This window comes from Vulpes lagopus, chromosome 1, assembly GCF_018345385.1.
Source record: "Vulpes lagopus strain Blue_001 chromosome 1, ASM1834538v1, whole genome shotgun sequence".
Lineage (NCBI taxonomy): Eukaryota > Metazoa > Chordata > Mammalia > Carnivora > Canidae > Vulpes > Vulpes lagopus.
Window position 1 is genome coordinate 161,225,433 of NC_054824.1, and position 23,646 is coordinate 161,249,078.

Genomic DNA, 23,646 nt, shown 5'->3' on the forward strand with positions numbered 1-23,646 from the left:
TTGCCTCTTAATTTTGTAACATACTCTAAATCATGGATTTAAAAATCTCTATTCATAAATGAGATTTTTTGATAACCAAGACTTTGGTCCTCAGGATTTATCAACTTTTCAGAGTCTTTAGCCCCTCTAATTCTTTCTCCTCTTCTTTCTCTCTGTGCCTACTTCCCTTCCACAAATATTTTCTGATTACCTAAATTTACCCACTGCTAAATTCAGATTTTCTTTAAAAAAAGTTTATAATTTTTTATGATTAGTGTTTTCTGCAGTGATCCACTTGTGTGTATCCACATATGTGTGTGTATATATCTAAAGTTCCACTTGTATTTTTAAAATTGCAACACAAAGGATATTGAGTTATACTAGTATTTGCTGTGCCATGGTACTGAGGTCTCAGTATGTTGTTGGGTCCAATGACCACTTGTTCCATGTGATTCAAGAGTGATCTGAGGCAAGAAGGGGCTTGCCACACCTTGGGAAAGAATAACCATGGTGTTCCTACTCATGTATGTACTTTCATAATATTAGAATTTTCTTGCAATTTGCATACTCAATTACATGAGTTTAAAAATTGTGTAGTTTTACCTTTAATACCACAGGGTATATAAGTGATTTAAAGAGATTGTTATCACAGGATGTTATATATCAAGATACTAAACAAACAAACCACAAAACACACTAGTCTGTCCCTTCAAGTAAGAATTAATGTAGTGATAAGGGATGGCAAAGCAACTACTTCTGGACGTAAACTCATGTTATAGAGAAGGACACCTGAAATGTTTGGTAATTTAAACATCACTACGTGATTTTGTCACACCGAAAGCTACATGTGTTATTATAAAACACTTGCATCTTCTTAACTTAAAAACCTGGAATCCAAAATTTCAAATATGTTTAAAACTTGTACAAGTAATTACAGAAAATTTGGGACTGATTGTTAAAAATATAAAAATAAAACACTTTCTGGTTTACTGATAAGAATTCATTTGAATGGGTGCTTGGCTGACTCAGTAGAACATGTGACTCTTGATCTTGGGGTTATGAGCTTGAGCCCCTTATTGGGTGCAGAGATTACTTAAAAAAATAAAATCTTTTTTTTTTTTAAGAAAAAAAATTTCATTTGAGAAAATGATTTCTTAACCAGATTTCAATAAAGTGATTGATGGATGGGACTGAAAAAAAAAAAAAAAGATGCTCCCCTATTTGGGTCTCTGGATTTCTGTAAGTCTTTTTCAGATATTGATAATGATTAAAACCGTGAATCAAGAAAACTGATTTTGAAATAAGTTTCAAATTGTTTCATAATCTGCTAAATGAACATTTAAAATAACTCATATTATATGATCCTGTTTACATGAAATGTTTAGAATAGGCAAATGCATAGAGGCAGAAAGTAAATTAATGGCTGCTGATGGCTGGAGGATAGAATTGGGAGTGACTGCTAACAGATACAGGGTTGCTTTTTGGGGTGATGGAAATGTTCTGGAATTTCATAGTGGTGATGATTATATAATATTGTGGATATACTAAAAAACACTGAATTGTATACTCTAGAATAGTGAATTTTATGTTATGTGAAGTTTATTTCAATAGAAAAATTGCACAAAATAAAATATTTTTAAATGATTCATTCAATATTGAATATTTTTGTGCAGCATAAGTTTTTCATTGTTTTTATCTTATTTATATCCTATGTCTATGCTTTATAGGATCTATTAGTACAGTAGCACTTTTACATAAGAAAAATTAATAAAATAAATATACATGTATTGGAAGTTTATGCCCAGAAAAGTTTTTATTAATGGGAGTATCTGAGAAAAAGTGTCCAGAGACCATAACTCTGGGTGTCAGATCATTTTTTTATGTAAATAACAAACTGTATACTTTTGATGGCTGTTTATAGAATAGCAGCTACTGCTATATCCCTTTCTCTACTAAGAGGCTTCTAAAATTCATACCTTTTAGGATTTCAGACTTTGGGAGAAAAATAAAGAATAGTCTTCACAATGTTATTTATGAACTCCCAACAGTACAGTGTATGTCATATATATGATAAAAGCCTCCCCATATGTACCAAGCACCATGGTAATTTAGAGTATACAATTGCAGGAAGGAATTTAAGATCAAGAGACAGAATGACAAAAAATGTTTTCATTGAATAGAATATTTTCAGACTCTCTTTTACTTTGGGATTTGGCTGTGGTTTACTTTCTGCATGTGAAGACTGGAGGGAGACAAGACCCGTATTATTTTTTTATAGCAGTAGTAAACAGATGCCTGGGCTTTTCCAGTTGTGAGGCTTTGCATCTGCCTTTAGGCATTCCATTCTGGATCACCTACCTTTGTTCTGTAGTTTCTGTTTCCTGCAGTTTCCTAACTTGAGGAGCAAGAGTAATCCCCTCATTTTCTGTACTATAGTTACGGCAAACTTAAAAGCTTGCAGTCGTGTCTCCATCCTCTGCTCTTCTAGCTTTTCCAGCGCTTAAGAACCTAAATTCTTAAGTTAAATCTCTTTTGAAATACTTAGAGCAGGTTCTCTTTCCCTGACTGAACTCTTGTCTGATGTACTTGGCACATGCTTGTCAGCTTGTTGGCACAAGATGGCTGCTCTGCATCTGGTGTTGCATTCAGAAAAGAAGGAAGACAGAGACAGTCAAATTGAACTTTAAGGCATCAGTCCTCCAGATTGTAAGTCTGCACAGAACTTCTGACACCACCTGCAAGTTTAGGGGTCCCCAGAGCCACTCCTATGTCATACTAGCTTATCTACAAACTTGAAGGTCCCTGCAGATACCTTCTAGGAGTATAGCAAAATGTCATATATTTGGTGTGTAGAACCAATGGAAATGTTATATATTTGGTGTGTAGAACCAAAGGAAAGGATATATAGGGCAGAATCTGAGACTGAGAGGGTTTTAGATATGAATCTTGCCATCTTCAGGGACACATTATCCTTCCTGGATCAATGTATAGTAGTACACACTTAGAAAATCGCCAACGCAGGAAGCTCACCAAGCTGTGGATTCCAGAATTTGTATTGGGGTTTCATTACATTGGCATGATTGATTGAATCATCACCCATCTGGTTGAACTCAATGTGTAGCTCTCTTCTCCCCTCCCCTGAAGTTGGGCTGATATCATCTGGATCAACATCTCTAATCACATGGTTTTTTTTTTTGGCTTGGCTAGCCTTCATGCTGAGTCTTCTTTTTAACATAAACTTGTCAAGGCCCACCAGGAGTTGCCTCCTCAGCATAACCTATCGGATATGGTTGAGGTGCCCACCATGAATGAAAAAAAGACATTCCGGTCGTTTGGAACATTCCAGGAGTTCAGAGGTTGTCTCCCATAAGCCTGTACTGAGGCTAGGCCTCTCTTTGGCATATCTGTACCAATTCTGTTGCTTTTTTTTTTTTTTTTAAAGATCCATTTATTTATTTTAGAGAGAGACCACATGCACATGAGCAGGCGTAGGGGCAGAAGGGAATGGAGAAGAAGAATGCACTGAGTGTAGAGCCTGACCTGGAACTAGCTGTCATGACCCATGAGATCAAGACCCATGAGATCACAACCTGAGCCGAAACCAAGAGTCAGATGCTCAACAGATGGAGACACCCAGGTGCCCTGTCTGTTGCCCTTTTAAAGGGCTTTCACTTAAATCTTTAACAACAACTTTTACTAAATCTTTTTGGCCAGAATTCTGTTATGTGGCTAGTATGTTCCTGGAAAGTTGGGAATTTTTTATATTTTTATTTTTAAGATGGGCACATTGCTTCTCTTCTCTACCCACTGAAATATGGGCTTATTAACAAGGATGAAAAGAGAAAGTAAATATTGGGTAGACACCTACCTTTCTCTGCTACAGTTGCCTGTTAATAGAGGCAAAAGTTGAGATCTGTTATGGAATAATTTATTATAAAAATTAAGTTTCATAGTTTATTTTAGAATGGCAAATGTTTAAAAATTGCTGCTAGAGATTGACTAACAATGTAGAATTTAAGAAAATATCATAAATATTTTCACATTCAGTTTATACATTGATGATTACATGATATTTCAATTTCTATTGTTAAAAATTGTGTAGTTTATCAAAAACAACATTTTCATACAAACAGTATAGAAATGTGTGGCTCTGATAATGTTCCTTTATTCAAGCTCTCAAGTTATAACATTTCTGTGAGAGGAAGTACAATAGTATAGTTTCCTTGTCTTCCTTCTAATAAAAGATAATAAAACATGAATGTCAGTATCTTAAAAAACAATTTTGTCCGCTTTCTATGTTTAAGGGCAGAAATTAGATAGCAAGTGCCTGTAGCCAAGAGTGTGTGTATGTACTTTGGTGGTGAATACATATAAGTTTACAAGCTGCTTGGTAGAAAGAACATGAACACCCAGTAAGAAGTGCTTCTAGTATTTGGTACTTGTTGGTCATGGGTCAGCAGTTGGTAGTGTCTTCTTTTGGTCTAGTTAATTTTTCATGTCTTATCAAGGAAATGGCAATATTCCATATCAGTTAACAAAATGGTTCATCTTGAACAAATAGTTACTTTATAAAAACCCTACCGAAGACCTATGATTATGTAGGGAAGGAATGTGAAGTATTTACAGAAAACTTACCTAAGATTTGGCTTTTATGAAAAAGTAGTCTGTTGGGGCGCCTCACTGGCTTAGTTGGTGGAGCATGCAACTCTTGATCTTGGGGTTGTGACTTTGAGCCCCATGATGGGTATACAGGTTGCTTAAAAATAAAATCTTTAAGAAGAAAGAAAGTGAAAGAAAAGAAAGAAAAAGTAGTCTGTTTATCATTTATTCTTTAGTAGTGGTGTAATAGTCCAGAATTAGAAGCAACAAATCACATTCTGAAGCATTCTTTTCAGGTATGGTGGCTTATAGCCAGCAGACTGAATCTAGCTATAACATGCTTTGTGTAACCATTAGTACATCAAAGAATAGTATACGTATGTGATTCAAGCTTGTACTTTCTGTTTGACCATAGACTTCCTATTCATTATTTATTTTCTGTTCTTCACATATTATAATCCCTGAATGGCCCTCAAATGTATTTGATTTTGTGACTCCATTATACTACCACATCAAACATTGCCTCAGATGAGGAGGCTATCCTAGTGTGGTTTTATTGGATAGTATCTGTTTCAGCACTTAGCATTATACTAACACTATCCATGTCGTTGAAAATGCAAGATTTCATTCTTTTTTATGGCTAAATATATATCCCCCCCCATATCTTCTTTCTTTATCTGTTGATGGACACTTCGCCTGCTTCTGTTGTTCAGCTATTGTAAATGATGCTGCAGTAAACATGGGGGTACATGTAACCCTTTGAATTAGTGTTTTTCTATTTTTTGAGTAAATACCCAGTAGTGTGATTCCTGGATCATATAGTAGTTCTATTTTTAACTTTCTGAGGAACCTCCATACTGTTTTACACAGTGGCCACACCAGTATGCATTCCCACCAACAGTGCAAGAGAGTTTCTTTTTCTCCACATCCTCAACAACATCTTTTGTTTCTTGTGTTATTGATTTTAGCTTTTCTGACAGGTGTGAGGTGCTACCTCATTGTAGTTTTGTTTTGCATTTCCCTGATGATAAGTGATGTTGATCATCTTTTCATGTGTCTACCGGCTGTCTGTATGTATTCCTTTGGAGAAATGTCTATTCATGTCTTCTCATTTTTAATTGGATTATTTATTTTTTAGGTGTTGACTTATATCATTTCTTTATACATTTTGGATAGTAACCCTTTATTGGATATGTCATTTGCAAATCTCTTCTCTCATTCTGTAGATTGCCTTTCAGTTTCGTTGATTGTTCCTTGACCTTGCAGAAGCTTTTTATTTTGATATAGTCTCAATATGGTATTTTTGTTTTTATTTTCCTTGCTTCAGGAAACATATCTAGAAAAATGTTGCTATGTTCAATGTCAGAGAAATTACTGCCTGTGTTCTCTTCAAAGATTTTTATGGTTTCAGGTGTCACATTTAGGTCTTTAGTCCATTTCGAGTTTACTTTTGTATATTGTGCTTATTTTGTGAAAGAAAATGGTTCAGTTTCATTCTTTTTCATGTTGCTGTCCAGTTTTCCCTATACCATTTGTTGAAGAGACCATCTTTTTTCCCATTGTGTATTTATTCCTCCTTATTTACCATATACTTGTGCATTTACTTCTGGGTTTTCTTTCTTTTTCGTTAATTTTTTTTTTAAGATTTTATTTATTTATTCATGAGAGACACAGAGAGAAGGCAGAGACATAAGCAGAGGGAGAAGCAGGCTCCTCGCAGGGAGCCCGATGCAGACTCAATCCCAGAACTCTGGGATCATGCTCTGAGCCAAAGGTAGACGCTAAACTGCTAAACCACCCAGGCATCCCACCTCTGGGTTTTCTTTTCTATCCCACTGATCTGTGTCTATTTTTATGTCATACCATACTGTTTTAATTACTACTCCTTTGTAATATTACTTGAAATCTGGAACTGTGATACCTCCAGTTTTGTTTTCTTTTTTAAGATTCCTTTGGCAATTTGAGGTGTACTATGGTTCCATACAAATTTTAGGATTGTTTGTTTCAGTTCTGTGAAAAATGCTATTGGTATTTTGATAGGGATTGCATTAAATGTGTAGCTGACTTTGGGTAGAGTAGACGTTTTAACGGTATTTGTTCTTCTAACCCGGAAATATGGAATGTCTTTTTCTTTTTTTTGCCTCATCTTGAATTTCTTTCATTGGTGTTTTATAATTTTCAGAATTCAGGTTTCTCACCTGCCTGCCATAGTTATATATATATATTTTTTCTTCCCCTAAACTATAAGCCTTACATTGTGTTAAGGCGTGTGTAAAGTTAAGTATGCAGCAGCATCTTTTTCCTAGGAGTCTTATCTAGTTGGAGACAGCTGTAAGCATTGGGTTAATTTGAGCATCAGGTCTTGGTATACTAGCTTCCATTGTTTTCTCCAGAGAGTAGGGTAGGAATCACTAGGAATTACTGGCATAGTTTTGCAATGGCAGTGGGGTGTGTAGATTGAATCACCCTGAATCTTGTAGCTCAAGGCTAGAGAGTAATATTGAATAGAGAAGAGGTTGGGAGTACAGTGTGGAATAATCATACTCTCTGCTCTTGTTTTTATAATGTAATTTACAGAAAATAAAGCTTTATAAATCTTTTTGACTGGTAGGAAATGTAATGGGACCAAAAATTCTAAAAGGATGAAAAGCTTTAGACTAGATTCAACAGAAGATGAACCAGGACAAAGGTTGCAGACTAACTGATAACCATAATCTGATGCCAGAGACAAGCAGGACCAGTCAATAGAGGTGTTAGATCTAAATTATGGAGAGTTATGTTGACTCCACTGCTAGCATCAAAAGGAGTTTTCAGATACAACTTGTCTTTGTAAAAGTGGTAGCTCCTCCTTTGGAGGAAATGTTGGTTCTCACTGTGGAGGGAGACCTTGGGTTCAGATTTCAAGTTCTGCTGCCTACTAGTTTGTAACCTTGGACAAGTTCCTCAACTATCTTCACTCTCGATTCCCTCATTTGTATAATGGTCTTAATCTGTATCTTATGGAATTGTTGGGAGGATTCAGTTAGATAATTCACATAAAGCACTCAGAGCATACCTAATACATACATGGTAAACATTAGGGAATGAGGAAAATTATAAAGCAGTGTATGCTTAAATCAGTGGCACAGAAAAGTACTATGGGAAAAATGGAGATTACTATGGGTTCTTGAGGTCTGTGTAGGTTTCAGGACATCCAACTGAGAAAAGAAGAGAAAAAAGGAAAACAACATGTGTAATACTCTGTTATCTATTTGTGTAACTAATTCATTCTTTAATGATCAAACATTAAGATGTCTTTTATGTGTGACACTATGTTAGGTATTTAGAGGTGTAAAGAGAGTAACACTTATACCTAGCCTTGTAGGAGTTAACAGTCCAATGGGGGGAGGCAGTCAAGAAAGTAGAGATACGATGATAACATGGTAAGTGCCGTGATAAATTATGAGCGAAGAATTAAGGGAGCAGAGTGGAGCAGCCAACTTTGTCTAGGAGCAACAAATAGGAGGATATATTTAGGCTAAGGCAGTGCCAAGGATAAAGACACAGAGTTGTCAAAGGTCCTGCCATGGTTAGGTTGTGGAAAGTGCAGTGTGACTCAAGGGAGATCTAAACTATAAATTCTCAGCAAGGATTGTGTCTGGATATTGCTTACTGCTGTAATCTTAGCATTCAACACTAGGACTTCTCTCTAGCTAATGGTAGAAAACACTTGCTGAGGGAATTACTGGAGTGCATGGGTATTATGGAGTTATGGGCATTATGTCTAGTGCTGTCTTATGTTCTTCCATGTCAGCCTGACCACTTAAGTGTTGTAATTCTCATTTTTACCTTGAGGAAAAAGAGATGTAATCACTAAATAGCAGAATCAATTTTTGATCCCATAAAGTAGAAAACTCTTTAAAAGAGAAATGAAAGGGATAGGGCATTCCTACATTTTGTCTTTTAAAGATCCTTTGGAAGGAAAAACCTCTGTATTTTTCTCATTGTTAATAAAGATAATAAAGGCTAAAGAAACAAAGATAATAAGACAGTAAAAGGCTAAAGAAATAAAAGCAGTACTATCCCTTTTCTTTGCTTTATACTGTTCATTGTGTGGAAATGAAATTTATAATTTGGTTTATTTATTACTCAGTTTATATCGGGAAACATGTATAAACCCTACAAGTGGTAGAAAACATCTAAGCAGTACTTTATAGAATCAGTGCTAGAACAGTTCTAAAACATCTAACTTCTAAGATGTTACATAGTCTATCCTTTTTTAAAAAAATTATTTACTTATTTAAGAGAGAGAGAACACTAGTGGAGTGAGAGAGATGAAGGAGAGGGAGACAGAGAAGCAGACTCCCTGCTCAACTTGTAGCCCAGTGCAGACGATCCCAGAACTCTGAGGTTATGATCTGAGCCGAACAAAGTCAGTTGCTCAACTGACTCAGCCACCCAGGCGCCGCTACACAGACTGACCTAAGGTGGCCTAAGGTTTCAGCCATTGTCTGCTGCTGCATGACTTCTACTAAAGGCTGAGGGCAACAGCACTGTTTTGGGATCGGTGGCAGACTTGTACCACATATTCCTGAAATCTTAAATTCTTTATTGCTTGCAGTTGTTATTTCTTGTTATTCCTATGAAATTAGCATTCTTCATAATTTTGAGGTGATCTGAAAAGACAGTAGAGGATTGTGACCCTATTTCCCCTATGGGATGTCAGACAGAATTTAGAGTACCTGAACTGAGGATTCAATCTTAGTATCTGGCTCTAGGAGCCATTCAGTAATGATTACACTTTCACATATTAGCAACCATTTGACATGGGGGAAGTTTGGTGTGTTTGGGGGCAACTTGAATTTTATGTTGTTTTACAGAACTGTATGGTTACTTTCTTAATTAATTAATTTGTTTGTTTTAGATCATCTGGGGGAGGGGCAGAGAGGGAAAGAGAGGAAGAAAGAATCTTAAGCATACTTCATGCTGAGCGTGGAACCCAATGCAGGGCTCTGTCTCACAACCCTGAGATCATGACCTGAGCTGAAACCAAGAGTCAGATGCCTAACCAGGCACCCCTGTATGTGTAATTTCAGTAATTACATGACATGTCTGGTATAATTGATCCATAAAATCTGCTGATTATTATGGTAAATATTGGATCATGGTTCTGTGCTCTTTTGTAGAAGTGATCTAATTTATAACATTCATATTTTACACTGTTAAAATCAAAACAAGTTTTTTAATTGATTAGCTTTCAGAAATAACATCATCACAAGCCATTTCTACCCACCACTTGAATTCTTGGTTTTTCCAAATGAATCTTTTCTTATATCAATAAACATATATGCTGTATATACTAGATTGATCTAGATTTGAGTCTCACCCCTTCCACATATTAATATATGATCTTGAAAAGTTATTCCAACTTTCTAAGCCTCAGTTTCATCATTTATAAAGCAAGGATAATGGTAATACCTACTGGAATTGTTATAGGAATTAAATATGATGATAATGTGCTTGGCATATAGTAAATATTCAAGATAAGCACTATTTTTACCAATATGATATTACATCATGAACATGATAGCAGTAGTAAGGATATTGGTGTCAGTTTATATTTCTACTTTATCTTTTTCATTATTTTTTAAAAATATTTTATTTATTTATTAATGAGACACAGAGAGAGAGAGAGAGAGAGAGAGAAGCAGAGACACAGGCAGAGAGAAAAGCAGTCTCCATGCAGGGAGCCCGACATGGGACTCCATCCCAGGACTCCAGGATCATGCTCTGAGCTGAAGGCAGATGCCTAACCGCTGAGCCACCCAGGTGTCCCTATATTTATACTTTTTAAAAAAAGTTTTCATTATTTATTCATGAGAGAGAGACACACAGAGGCAGAGACATAGGCAGAGGGAGAAGCAGGCTCCCTGTGGGGAGCCCGATGTGGAACTCGATCCCAGAACACCGAAATCACAACCTGAGCCAAAGGTAGACGCTCAACTGCTGAGCCATTCAGACATCCCATATTTCTTTGTTAATACGTGTGTTAGAGTACTTCCAGCCACATAATTTTCACAAGAGCATGTGATGTGAATAACAGCTGACGAAACTGAGAAGGAACCTTTTTAGAAATATGAAGTGGACTTGTCTTTCATGTTTTTTTCTGGTTGGTGAATGTCATGGAATATTTGAATCCTAAAACTTGACTTTCTAGGGATTATGATTTTATTCATCCAGTAACTCTTTATTGGGCAGCTTTTACAGGCCAGGCTTTCTGTGGTTTCTAGGGCTATGTAGATGAAATGCGTTCATACCCTTGATGAGTGTAGCCTAGGTTAAGATAGGTCTGTGCACAGATAGATTGAGTATATTATGATACAGATTATAATAGGTATCTTAATCAGGTATATGGAATACAAAAGAGATGGTCGCAGCTCAGGTAGGCGAGGGAAAAGTTCACAAGGAAGAAGATGTCTGAAGATAGCCTGAGCAGGATAGAAGAGAGTGCAGTAGAGTTGGCTAATGTAGTGATTCAGCTGCCAGTTAGTGACTTAGCTTAGATTGTGCAAGGAGACTTCACAAGTGAAATCAGTGTGCTGCTGCTTTTCATCACTCCCCACCCCATTGGCTGATTGCATCCACTGTTCATGGGTCAATGCTTGTCCCCTTGTTAAATTGGAAGAATGTAATACAAGTTTATTCTTGTTAGAATAAATATGTGAAGTGAAAACTTAAGAAAATATGTCATATCAAAATGATATATCACAAGAATATTTAATTGGTTACCTAGGGTTGATGTAATAGAATTTTAACAAGTAACATTATAGATATTTGAGTTCTTATTCTATGCTGGTACTGTGCTAAGATGGTAATGCATATTAATTTTTAGAGTCCATGCAATGAAAAAATGCTCTGTATCAGATAGATATAAAACAGTGTAAGCTTGAAAAGTAGAAGTTCAATTTTATAAACTACAGACAGCGTGTGCTCAAACTTCTATCAGAGAGCCAAAAGGGCAGTAGTTGCAAATATTACTTTGGTAGTTGCTGTCAAAATCTCTTTTGGAATATAAATAAAAAACAGCCATGAGACTGGCCTGTTTTAAGATTCTGCAAATTCTCTGCTTTCTTGAGCATTATATGGGCACGTAAGGTTTCACTGTCTTTATTCTTGTCAGGTTATTGGTACTGCTTGGAATAAAGCCTGTCTTCTCTTTATTCTCCAGTGTATTATTGTAACTGATTATTTTAAATAAAACATGTAGGTAAAGAAAATGTTTTATTGTATTTTGGTGGAACGTACTATAATTACTGGACATTCTCAATAGGAAATGTTTAAATTGGTATTTTTATTATGATTGAACAACATTTAAAGAATAATTAAGTCAAGTTATGGTATCAGTTACAGATTTCTTTCATTTGATAAGGTCTCACAACTAAATGAAACTCTGTACATTATTTAGCCAGGTAGTTGTTTGCTTTTTCTTTACTTCGTTTATTTTTTAAAAATTCAGTGCTGTAGGTTAGTCAGATAACACTTAACACTAGATTTCATCAAGAGGCAGGGCACTGCTTAATTACACGGCTGCTCTGTTCTCTGTCATCACCTTGTCTAGTTGTAGGAAATGAGCTTTTTTGATAGAATGGGGTTATTCTAGCGGGGTCTGTATCATTGGTATGTATAAAAGCCACAGACTTTTGTACTGAATGGTACATTACTGATATAGCCATGACATTCACAAAAATTTTTCCAGAAAATGTGTAATTCTTTAACATATACTAACCCCCCAAAATAAGGTGGGCAAGCAGAATAAAGGGTATTCACTGTATTGTAATGTCTTGAGCATGTAGTTACCAGTAGGTCTTTATGAAAGGAAATCAAGAATTATTGAAAAAGAAAAAAAAAAGAATTATTGAGAAAGATTCTTGGGATGCCTGAGTGGCTCAGTGGTTGAGTGTCTGTCTGCCTGCCTTTGGCTCTGGTGGTCATCCTGGGGTCCTGGGATCTAGCCCTGTGTTGGGCTCCCCACGGGGAACCTGCTTCTCCCTCTGCCTATGTCTCTGCCTTTCTGTGTGTCTCTCATGAATAAAATCTTAAAAAAAAAAAAAACTTTAAAAAATGCTTTAAGAAAATGTACATTTTCTCTTTTCTTACATAAAAAGGCAGTGATTTCTTAGTACATAATTATACCTTGCTTATTATTACTTTTTCACAGCATCACTTTTATCATTTTTTTCATCCTCTGAGGTCTTTCATTTTCTGATATCTATATTCACTTCTGCATGTATCAAAACTACAATTAAATGTGAATCTGAGATGCACTGAGAGTCTTTCCCCCCAGCATTGACATTTTTCTGTAAAAGTTTTTAAATTTTCATGTACTTCTTTTCATGTACTTAAGTGATAGTGTTCTGTTTCTAGTAACAGATATTGTTTTTCTTATCCTTTAAACATAGTAAATAGTTTCCAGGTAAATTAAGGAACAGGTAATTTTCTTTTCTTTTTTATTATTTTTTAAAGATTTTATTTATTTATTCATGAGAAACACAGAGAGGAGAGAGAGAGAGAGAGAGAAAGAGAGGCAGAGACACAGGCAGAGAGAAGCAGGCTCCACGCAGGGACCTGGGACTATATCCCAGGTCTCCAGGATCATGCCCTGGGCTGAAGGTGGCGCTAAACCACTGAGCCACCCGGGCTGCCCAAGAATAGGTAATTTTCTAATGTTACCTTTATTTTCATGTCATGGAGTTAGCGAAGGAGTACACTGTTTGAAGGGAAGTGTTTGGATTATTGAGCATAGATCATTTAGTGACATAAAATATGTATTAATAGCTTTAGAATGAAGGATAAGAGGAAAACAGTGATATTTCTCCTAAATCATGCAAATTTTCAAGAGTCTTAGATTATACCATGACTCCTGGATCCCAATTTCATAACTTTTTTTTCCCATAATAACCTTGTTAATCTAATCTGTACATGTTTCTACAGTATAGTTATATTGGGTAATGTGGTATGATGAGTTTTCCCCAGGGTTTTTGTATTGATTTACTTTTTCATTCAGATTTGTTTTCATCTATTTACCATTAATTGGTGCCAAGGTTAAAAAAAAAGTATGAGACAACAGATATGAGTCAGGTACCAAAAACCCACCCTCAGTCCCCCACATTACACATTTCTTGTATTTTGGTAACAACAGTACCATTTTATAGGTTACTGTTTGATTACGTAATGAATCTTTCTCAATATCTTTATCTTTTTCTATCTCATTACAGTTTATATTTGTTTGTCTTTCCATCATTTCTTCCATTCTCTATTATCAGCCTCCTTTTCTTAACTGTCTGTAATGTAGTTCTAAAAAGTGATTTTCATTATTTGGTATTTTATATTTGCTGGATTTCATTTTCCTGTGAATTTCTCAGATTAGGCTGCTTGTTAGTTGCATGGCTTTTAGTTGATTTTTAAACTGACAAGACAGTAGACTGTCTCATCATAGAGAAACTGTCATTTTGTTTCTCCAAACAAAATGTACTTTGTAGGGACACTTGGGTGGCTCAGCGGTTAGGCGTCTGCCTTTGGCTCAGGGCGTGATCCTGGAGTCCTGGAATGGAGTCCTGCATCTGGCTCCCTGCATGGATCCTGCTTCTCCCTCTGCCTATGTTTCTGCCTCTCTATCTCTCTGTGTCTCTCATGGATAAATAAATAAAATCTTTTTAAAAAAATATACTTTGTATTCTCAGAGCCTGGCATCAGCCTTGAATATAAATATTTGTTGAATGACTACATGAATTAAAATCTATAGGTCAGTGCTCCATGATTTAAAAAAGTAGGAGGGGTTAGGTTGGTTATAGTATAATAATTGGAGAATTATATTAGAAGTTAAGCATGTTGGTTTTTGTTTTTTGTTGTTTTGTTTTGTTTATTAGAACACTTCAAATTATAGACCAGAGCTGATTAACTGAAGTCTCATTTTTTCATCACATTTGATGAGTAGCTCTTAGGGACCAGATGCAAGGCTAGTCATTGAAAAGTTGTATTCTTGATTTATTTAGTATTTTCATTATAAGATAAATAATTACCTCTTTTAAGCTTATAGAGTAGATATGTAATTTTAATATGCACACAAAAAGGCCCCCAATTATGACACACTGTGCATCTCCTATTGCAAACTCATATCCTGGTTTCTACTTCCTTTTCCTGTCAGTAGAAAAAAAATAAACAAATAGAAAAGCCAAAGGACCAGTGAGTAAATTAAAGATTATTGTAGGCCTTGGAAAAATTCAGCTTCTTTGAGAAATTTCTTGAGCTTCTTCAAGAAGATACTAGATAAATTCCATGTTGAGGATATTATTGATACTGCAGAGTATTTTCAGATTTTAAAGATTTATTCCATGAACTGGCTTTTGATTTAATTAATATATTCATTCCATAGACTTTTTCAAAATAAGTATTGTAATTAATTCAATACATTGTATTTAAGAATAATTACACCATAACAATTTATTATGATTCTCGTTGTTTTTGTCTCTCTCTTAAATCTTTACTTTTTCTAGATTGACAATTTTACCAGTAATGCTTCTATTAAGAATACAATAAGCTCTACTTTTTCTTTTTTTTATTACAAACACTTCTGTTCCTAATGAATGATGAATAGAGTATATAAAAGTTGCTGAAAACTTTTTTATTGCTGGGTTGGAATATTATGGGTATGCATATTTGAGAGCTTTTCTTCTTACTACTGTCAGAATAATTCAATCACTTCTATCCCTTAAGAGCTGATCTCTGACATGTTTATGAAAGCTACATAATCTTTTAATAGATGACTAATTTTCTGAAGACAGGATTATGAAGCTTTTACCTTGATACTTGCAAAAGTGATATGAAAAGAAGTAATTCCATTTAACTCTTTAAAACTTCAGTTCTTGTTTGAAAAAGTATAATGGCAACTTTTAGTTGAAAACTTAAAATAAAAAAGGAAAGCTTATCGTAATTTTTCTACCCATCTTGTTTATTTGGTACATAGATACTCTGGATAGGTACTCTGGATTGGTACTTCATGCAGATTATTTAACTGAAATCTCTGTAGCTTTCCTATTTTACTTTCTAGGGACTTCAGATCTTTTAAGAGTTTCAAAGCTCACATCTGTGCAGGGATAATTTAGGAATGTTTACAAAATTTCGTTCTCATTTAGTCCTATAGAGCTGATCATGCAGTCCAAAGGAAAATTGATCTTTATTACATTTGATTTAAAATCAAGATTTTCTGAGTAAGAAAACTGTAAGAGAACTAAAATGAAGAACTGAAGGAATTCCCCTAGATAATCTACATACTCCTTTTCCCTGCTGGGGTTGGTGATACATCTCTTGGTATTGACCTACAGTTTTTCCAACTTATTTTTACTTTCCGATTTGAATCGACCCTTTCCGATTTGAACAGAAAATAGATTGAGCTTGATCCTTGGGAAACGATGGTACTTAGTACTATGAGGAGAATCACTATTTGTCCCTGTGGCACAGTGTAGTCTTGCATTAAGTGCTCTGGGACTAATTAATCAGGAAACGACTCTAATTAAAAGGAAACTGCTCATCAGCTGCCTCAGACTATTTTACAGAAGAAACTGTAGACTTGGCTACTTGGTATCCAGCTTCTAGCAACATTCTTTAACTGCTTATGTCCCACTTGAAAGGAGTGAGTTGAAAAATTTCTTGCCAACTTTATTTTGTAGTAGGAAGCTTTGATATTTACTTATTTTAAAGATTTTATTTATTTATACTTGAGAGACACAAGAGAGAGGCAGCGACATAAGCAGAGAGAAAAGCAGACTCCCTGGGGGGAGCCTGATGTGGCACTCCATTCCAGGACCCTGGGATCATGCCCTGAGCTGAAAGCAGACACTTAACCACTGTGCCACTCAGGTATCCCTAAACTTTGATATTTAACTGACTTCTTTTTAGATGTAAATTTACATAATAGCAATAACTTTGGAGTCAGCAAGGTTTTTTAACTTGTATTCTTACTATGTTCTTAAAATCATGGAACAAATGTGCTATTTAGAAATAATCTTAGTTGACGACATTTGGGTATGTATGTAGATAGATACATAAACATGTATGTCATATGAGATCAAAATCAACATAAATAACAACTATTAGTGGATTTATCTAACGTTGGCATTTGTGTAAGCTTAACAGTTTATTTGGTTTAACTGTAGTCTTCTTAAAGAATTAATATATAAAAGAAACTTAATTTCATAAGGGTATATGCATTATGTATATATTCTGTCTTGTTTTCCAGGCTTCTTTGTGTTTGTATGATGATTATTATATGCAGCATATCAGATATCTCTTAATTTATCAAATAGTAATTGATTATGAATACTTTATCATTGTTCTTAATGTTGCTTTTGTTAATTTACTTCCTATCTTTTGATAGTGTTTTAATACATATACAGAAGTTTATTAGTTTCTAAAATAGGCAATTGGTTGGACAAATTAGGAAGATAAGAACTGAAAAGCTTCCCTCAGTAGGAATTGGAATTGTAACTTACTCTTTTTCGTATCCTTCCAAGTCTTGCATCCCGACCTGTTGGTGCATAGTAGATTGTGATTTTTGTATTTTGACTCTTTATTTTTATGAGCATGATTTGAATTCCGGCTCTTTGGGGATCATTTTATTCTTTGCTGTTATTTCAAATCAGTTATAGTTCAGGATACTAAATCTTGTACAAATGATCGCTAACACAACACAATCTAATGTTTACAAACTTGATGGCTATCAAGTTAGCAAACATAAGCCTTATGAACGATGGAGTTATTGCCTTTTAAATATAGATACATTTCTATTGAATTGTCCTTTGTTTAAACATAGGAAGAAAAAAATGTTAACCCAGAAATGCCACTAACCTATGTTATGTGCTGTATCTGGTGAGAGCAAGACAGTATCTTGAACAAAAACAGTATTAAAGCAGATGGCATTGTTTTTACTCAGGTTTTAGATTTCTGGGCTTCTTTTTGGTTTTTGTTGTTTCTTTTTTTTTTTTTTTAAGATTTTATTTATTTATTTGGTAGATATAGAGGTGCACACACACAATCAGGGAGAGAGGCAGAGGGAAAAGCAAACTCCCTGAAAAGCAGAGAGCCCAACTCGGGGCTCAGTCCCAGGACTATGCCTGAGCTGAAGGTAGCCGCTTAACCCACTGAGCCCCCAGGAGCCCCCAGCCTCGGCTTCTTTTTGATTAGGGTTTCCTTTGAACTTGGATATGGGGCAGTCCTGGTGGCGCAGCAGTTTGGCCCCGCCTGCAGCCTGGGGTGTCATCCTGGGGACCGGGGATTGAGTCCCGCATCGGGCTCCCTACGTGGAGCCTGCTTCTCCCTTTGACTGTGTTTCTGCCTCTCTCTCTCTGTGTCTATGAATAAATAAATAAAAATCTTAAAAAAAATGAACTTGGATATGTTGATTTGCATTAGTTTGCATAACTCAGTTACTCAGATGTTTACGTTATTTAATGTATTGTCATATGTTTATTTAATACATTAATTTTGAGAATTGACTTAGAAACATTTATTTTTTTGACTTATCTGTGGATTAGTTTGATTATAAATAAGTATTATAATTAATGTAGAAATCTAAAAGTTTTACTCAGGCCAAGGTCAAATGGAAGACTTATGTCAAAACTAGAAATAGAAACTAGAGTTACGGATAATTTACTTATAATTTTTAACTCTCTTTTTAATGTTTTCCATTGAACTTGTTTGGAGCATAAAAATCATAGAGACTATTTTTTCTTTACATTGTGATAAAATTGCAGGCTTATCAAAGTTTTCATGAATAAACAGTACTTTCAGAGACTAAACTGAGAGACAACTTGCTGGCTTTCCAGAGGTGGCCTTTATTCAGTGCTAAGGTATGATAGCACATGCATAGAATTTGTGCTTGTTGTCTGGGTTGCTCACCAGTGTTGGTACCTACCCTCCTTGGTGTGCACAAGTGGCAGTGAATAAAAATTGTGAATCACCCCAAAATGATGTTGAATTGATCCAAATTAGGCACTTGAATCATGTACTTTTCATAGGTAGCATAATGTTTAGGTTAAGTAGTGTAAGATATTATTTCCACTGATACTAATATTTTGGGTGGGAGGGGGGAGGTAAACATTTTTTTTTGAGGTAAACGTTTAATAACTGCTTTTATCACCAGATTAAGTCATGCAGTTATAGAGTTAGAAATTTCTGAAAGACCATTGTTTTTTTTTTTGAAGCTCATTCTTACCTAAATAATATCTAGTACTTCATTGGGACACTACTGTTCAAAATGTCCTGGCCAAGTAAGTCCCAAACAAAACACTCAACGCAAGGTTGTTTTCAGCTCACTGTTAATGAAGCTGTGTGTGGAATATGAGGCGTCTAAAAGAGAACAGTCGGGGCTGTTGGCAAAGCTCAGAGCTGCCAACTAGACTCCAAAATGGGAGACCAAGTGGTTTTTTTGGGGGCATTTTACTTGAATTATTGCTCAGTTAGAAAACACAATAGATCTTTAAAAGACAAGAAGAATTAATTAACATGATGAGGCTGTTACACTCTTTAGACCGTATGTCATAATCGTGGTTAGTAAATTCTGACAGTCTAACAAAAATAGTCTCCACCATTTGCAAACATGAAGATCACTTAATTTTCCATCAGGCTTTTAATTTTTGCTGGACAGTAATACATAATTAGTGAGCTATAAATGATATAGTTTTATGTTATAAAAATACAAGCTTTGTTCATTTATTATGTTTATAGGCATTCACTCTTTGCAATGATATTGTTAATGGAACTCTTAAGTAGAATGATTTTATTACCATGTAGGAGGAAAGATTTTCTTGGTGCTAAATTCTATCCAGTTTGTACCAAAGTCAGTAGTGTCTTAAGTCATTGGCAATTCTTTAATATAGGAGTCTTCTGATGGCATATTAATACTTTGAGAGAATGCTTACAAAATTAAATAATGACTTTGTTTTTATTCTGGAGTTCAAGATGTTCTCTAAGAAAGCCTATAGCAGTGAAAGCTCCTTTGAAAACAAGAGAGTACTTGCTTCGGCAGCACATATACTAAAATTGGAACGATACAGAGAAGATTAGCATGGCCCCTGAGCAAGGATGACCTGCAGATTCCTGAAGCATTCCATATTTTTGTGGAACATAAGAAACAGTGAAAGGGACTATAAGGGAATGGATGTAAACTGAGGAAAAAATTAGAAAGACAAACCATGAGAGACCTCTAACTGTGGGAAACAAAGGGTTGCAGAAGGGGAGAAGATTGGGGGGATAGGGTAACTGTGTGACCGGCACTAAGGAGGGCACTTGATAGGATGAGCACTGGGTTATACTATATGTTGGCAAATTGAATTTAAATAAAATATTTTAAAAAAGGAAAACAAGAGAAATCCATGTTTATCTTGGTAATTTTAAGAGTTCTCTAAGGATTCCAGTATTGCTTCAGGGGCATCCCAAAGAGTCTTTAAGGGAGGCTTAGTCCAGTAAAAATATGGTAGCAGATCTAAATGTCAACATTATGTCATTTAGATTTTATTAGAGGGTAAACTTAGAATACAGTCTCAAGTGCCAATTCCATACCTCTCTGCAAGTCTTGATTTAACCATCAAAGCAGGGTCAATACTTGATAATTTGTTCTTGGTTTGTTTAAATTCAGGTTTAATTTCACTGTTGACTTTTTTTTTTTGGTCAGAAACATTATCTAGGACAGACCTTAGAATTTAATGTGTATTCAGAACACCTGTGAATCTTGTTAAACTGTAGTTTCTGATTCAGTAGGTCTAAGATAGGGCTTGCAATTCTCATTTCTAACAACTCATCTGTTAATGCCAATACCACTAATAGTCTGTGAAGCACAATTTGGATAGTAGGGGTCTAGGTCCTAAGCCTTAAGCTCTAAAATGTTTCTGAAATATTTTAATGATCATTAGCTCAGTAAATACATGTAATTATTTCTTTTTTTTTAAATTAATTTTTATTGGTGTTCAATTTACCAACATACAGAAAAACACCCAGTGCTCATCCCGTCAAGTGTCCCCCTCAGTGCCCGTCACCCATTCCCCTCCAACACCCGCCCTCCTCCCCTTCCACCACCCCTAGTTCGTTTCCCAGAGTTAGGAGTCTTTTTATGTTCTGTCTCCCTTCCTGATATTTCCCAACATTTCTTTTCCCTTCCTTTATATTCTCTTTCGCTATTATTTATATTCCCCAAATGAATGAGAACATACACTGTTTGTCCTTCTCCGATTGACTTATTTCACTCAGCATAATACCCTCCAGTTCCATCCACGTTGAAGCAAATGGTGGGTATTTGTTGTTTCTAATTGCTGAGTAATATTCCATTGTATACATAAACCACATCTTCTTTATCCATTCATCTTTCGATGGACACCGAGGCTCCTTCCACAGTTTGGCTATTGTGGCCATTGCTGCTAGAAACATCGGGGTGCAGGTGTCCCGACGTTTCATTGCATCTGAATCTTTGGGGTAAATCCCCAACAGTGCAATTGCTGGGTCGTAGGGCAGGTCTATTTTTAACTCTTTGAGGAACCTCCACACAGTTTTCCAGAGTGGCTGCACCAGCTCACATTCCCACCAACAGTGTAAGAGGGTTCCCTTTTCTCCGCATCCTCTCCAACATTTGTGGTTTCCTGCCTTGTTAATTTTCCCCATTCTCACTGGTGTGAGGTGGTATCTCATTGTGGTTTTGATTTGTATTTCCCTGATGGCAAGTGATGCAGAGCATTTTCTCATGTGCATGTTGGCCATCCTGCTAAAAGATGAAAAGGTCAACCAGGAAATTAAGGAAGAATTAAAAAGATTCATGGAAACTAATGAGAATGAAGATACAACCGTTCAAAATCTTTGGGATGCAGCAAAAGCAGTCCTGAGGGGGAAATACACCGCAATACAAGCATCCATTCAAAAACTGGAAAGAACTCAAATTCAAAAGCTCACCTTACACATAAAGGAACTAGAGAAAAAGCAACAAATGGACCCCACCCCCAGCAGAAGAAGACAGTTAATTAAAATTCGAGCAGAACTAAATGAAATCGAGACCAAAAGAACTGTGGAACAGATCAACAGAACCAGGAGTTGGTTCTTTGAAAGAATTAATAAGATAGATAAACCATTAGCCAACCTTATTAAAAAGAAGAGAGAGAAGACTCAAATTAATAAAATCATGAATGAGAAAGGAGAGATCACTACCAACACCAAGGAAATACAAACGATTTTAAAAACATATTATGAACAGCTGTACGCCAATAAATTAGGAAATCTAGAAGAAATGGACGCATTCCTGGAAAGCCACAAACTACCAAAACTGGAGCAGGAAGAAATAGAAAACCTGAACAGGCCAATAACCAGGGAGGAAATTGAAGCAGTCATCAAAAACCTCCCAAGACACAAGAGTCCAGGGCCAGATGGCTTCCCAGGGGAATTCTATCAAACATTTAAAGAAGAAATCATACCTATTCTACTAAAGCTGTTTGGAAAGATAGAAAGAGATGGAATACTTCCAAATTCATTCTATGAGGCCAGCATCACCTTAATTCCGAAACCAGACAAAGATCCCACCAAAAAGGAGAATTACAGACCAATATCCCTGATGAACATGGATGCAAAAATTCTCAACAACATACTAGCCAATAGGATCCAACAACACATTAAGAAAATTATTCACCATGACCAAGTAGGATTTATCCCCAGGAGACAAGGCTGGTTCAACACTCGTAAAACCATCAGTGTGATTCATCATATCAGCAAGAGAAAAACCAAGAACCATATGATACTCTCATTAGATGCAGAGAAAGCATTTGACAAAATACAGCATCCATTCCTGTTCAAAACCCTTCAGAGTGTTGGGATAGAGGGAACTTTCCTCGACATCTTAAAAGCCATTTACGAAAAGCCCACAGCAAATATCATTCTCAATGGGGAAGCACTGGGAGCCTTTCCCCTAAGATCAGGAACAAGACAGGGATGTCCACTCTCACCACTGCTGTTCAACATAGTACTGGAAGTCCTCGCCTCAGCAATCAGACAACAAAAAGACATTAAAGGCATTCAAATTGGCAAAGAAGAAGTCAAACTCTCCCTCTTCGCCGATGACATGTAATTATTTCTGGCTTGTTTTATTTAAGAAAGAAATAGCTAAAAAGTCACAATGTAATTTAATTTAATATTTATATAAAATAGTTTTTAAATTTTTCTACAATCATGGATTAACCTTTACTATAATAGAGAGATCATAACTGAATACTATTATTGTTACGAACAGATACAACAATGTAGTTTTTTGTTTTTTTTAAGAGAGAGAGTAGAGGGGTGTAGGGGTGGGCACAGAGTGAGAGGGAGATAGAATGTTAAGCAGGCACCATGCCTAATGCAAGGCTCAATCTCAAAATCCTGAGATCATGACCTGAACCAAAATTAAGAGTTCAGTGCTTAACTGACTGAGCCACCTACTTGCCCTAAGACATTATAGTTTAATTTTTGTGTGTGGTGTGAGAAAGTGGTCCAGTGTCATTCTTTTGCATGTGGCTGTCCAGTTCTCCCAATACCATTTGTTGAAGAGACTGTCTTTTCTCCATTGGATGTTCTTTCCTGATTTTTCAAATTTAGTTGACCATAGGGTTGAGGGTCCATTTCTGGGTTCTGTATTCTGTCCCGTTGGTCTATGTGTCTGTTTTTGTGCCAGTACCATATTGTCTTGATGGTTACAGCTTTGTAACACAGCTTGAAGTCTGGAATTGTGATGCTTCCAGCTTCGGTTTTCTTTTTCAACACTGCTTTGGCTATTCGGGATCTTTTCTGGTTCCATACAAATTTTAGTATTGTTTGTTCCAGCTCTGTGAAAAATTCTGATGGTATTTTTGAAAGAGATTGTGACAATATAGTTTAAAAACTGAATATCCCTGGGTGGCTCAGTTGGTTAAGTGCCCACTCTTCATTTTGGTTTAGGTCATGATCTCAGGCATGTGAGATCCTGACCCATCCTTTGAGCTCCATGCTGGCCTTGGTGTCTGCTTAACATTCTTTCTCCCTTCCCCC

General features: G+C 35.9%; 1 protein-coding gene and 1 non-coding gene across 7 annotated transcripts in view; both read left to right on the forward strand.

The window, feature by feature from the left end:
- The window catches only part of RABGAP1L (RAB GTPase activating protein 1 like), a 737,000-nt gene that overhangs the window by 217,666 nt on the left and 495,688 nt on the right, over window positions 1-23,646 (forward strand). The window lies entirely within an intron of this gene.
- On the forward strand, window positions 19,624-19,730 carry LOC121474731. The gene has a single exon (XR_005983499.1). It is a non-coding gene; the product is annotated as a U6 spliceosomal RNA (small nuclear RNA).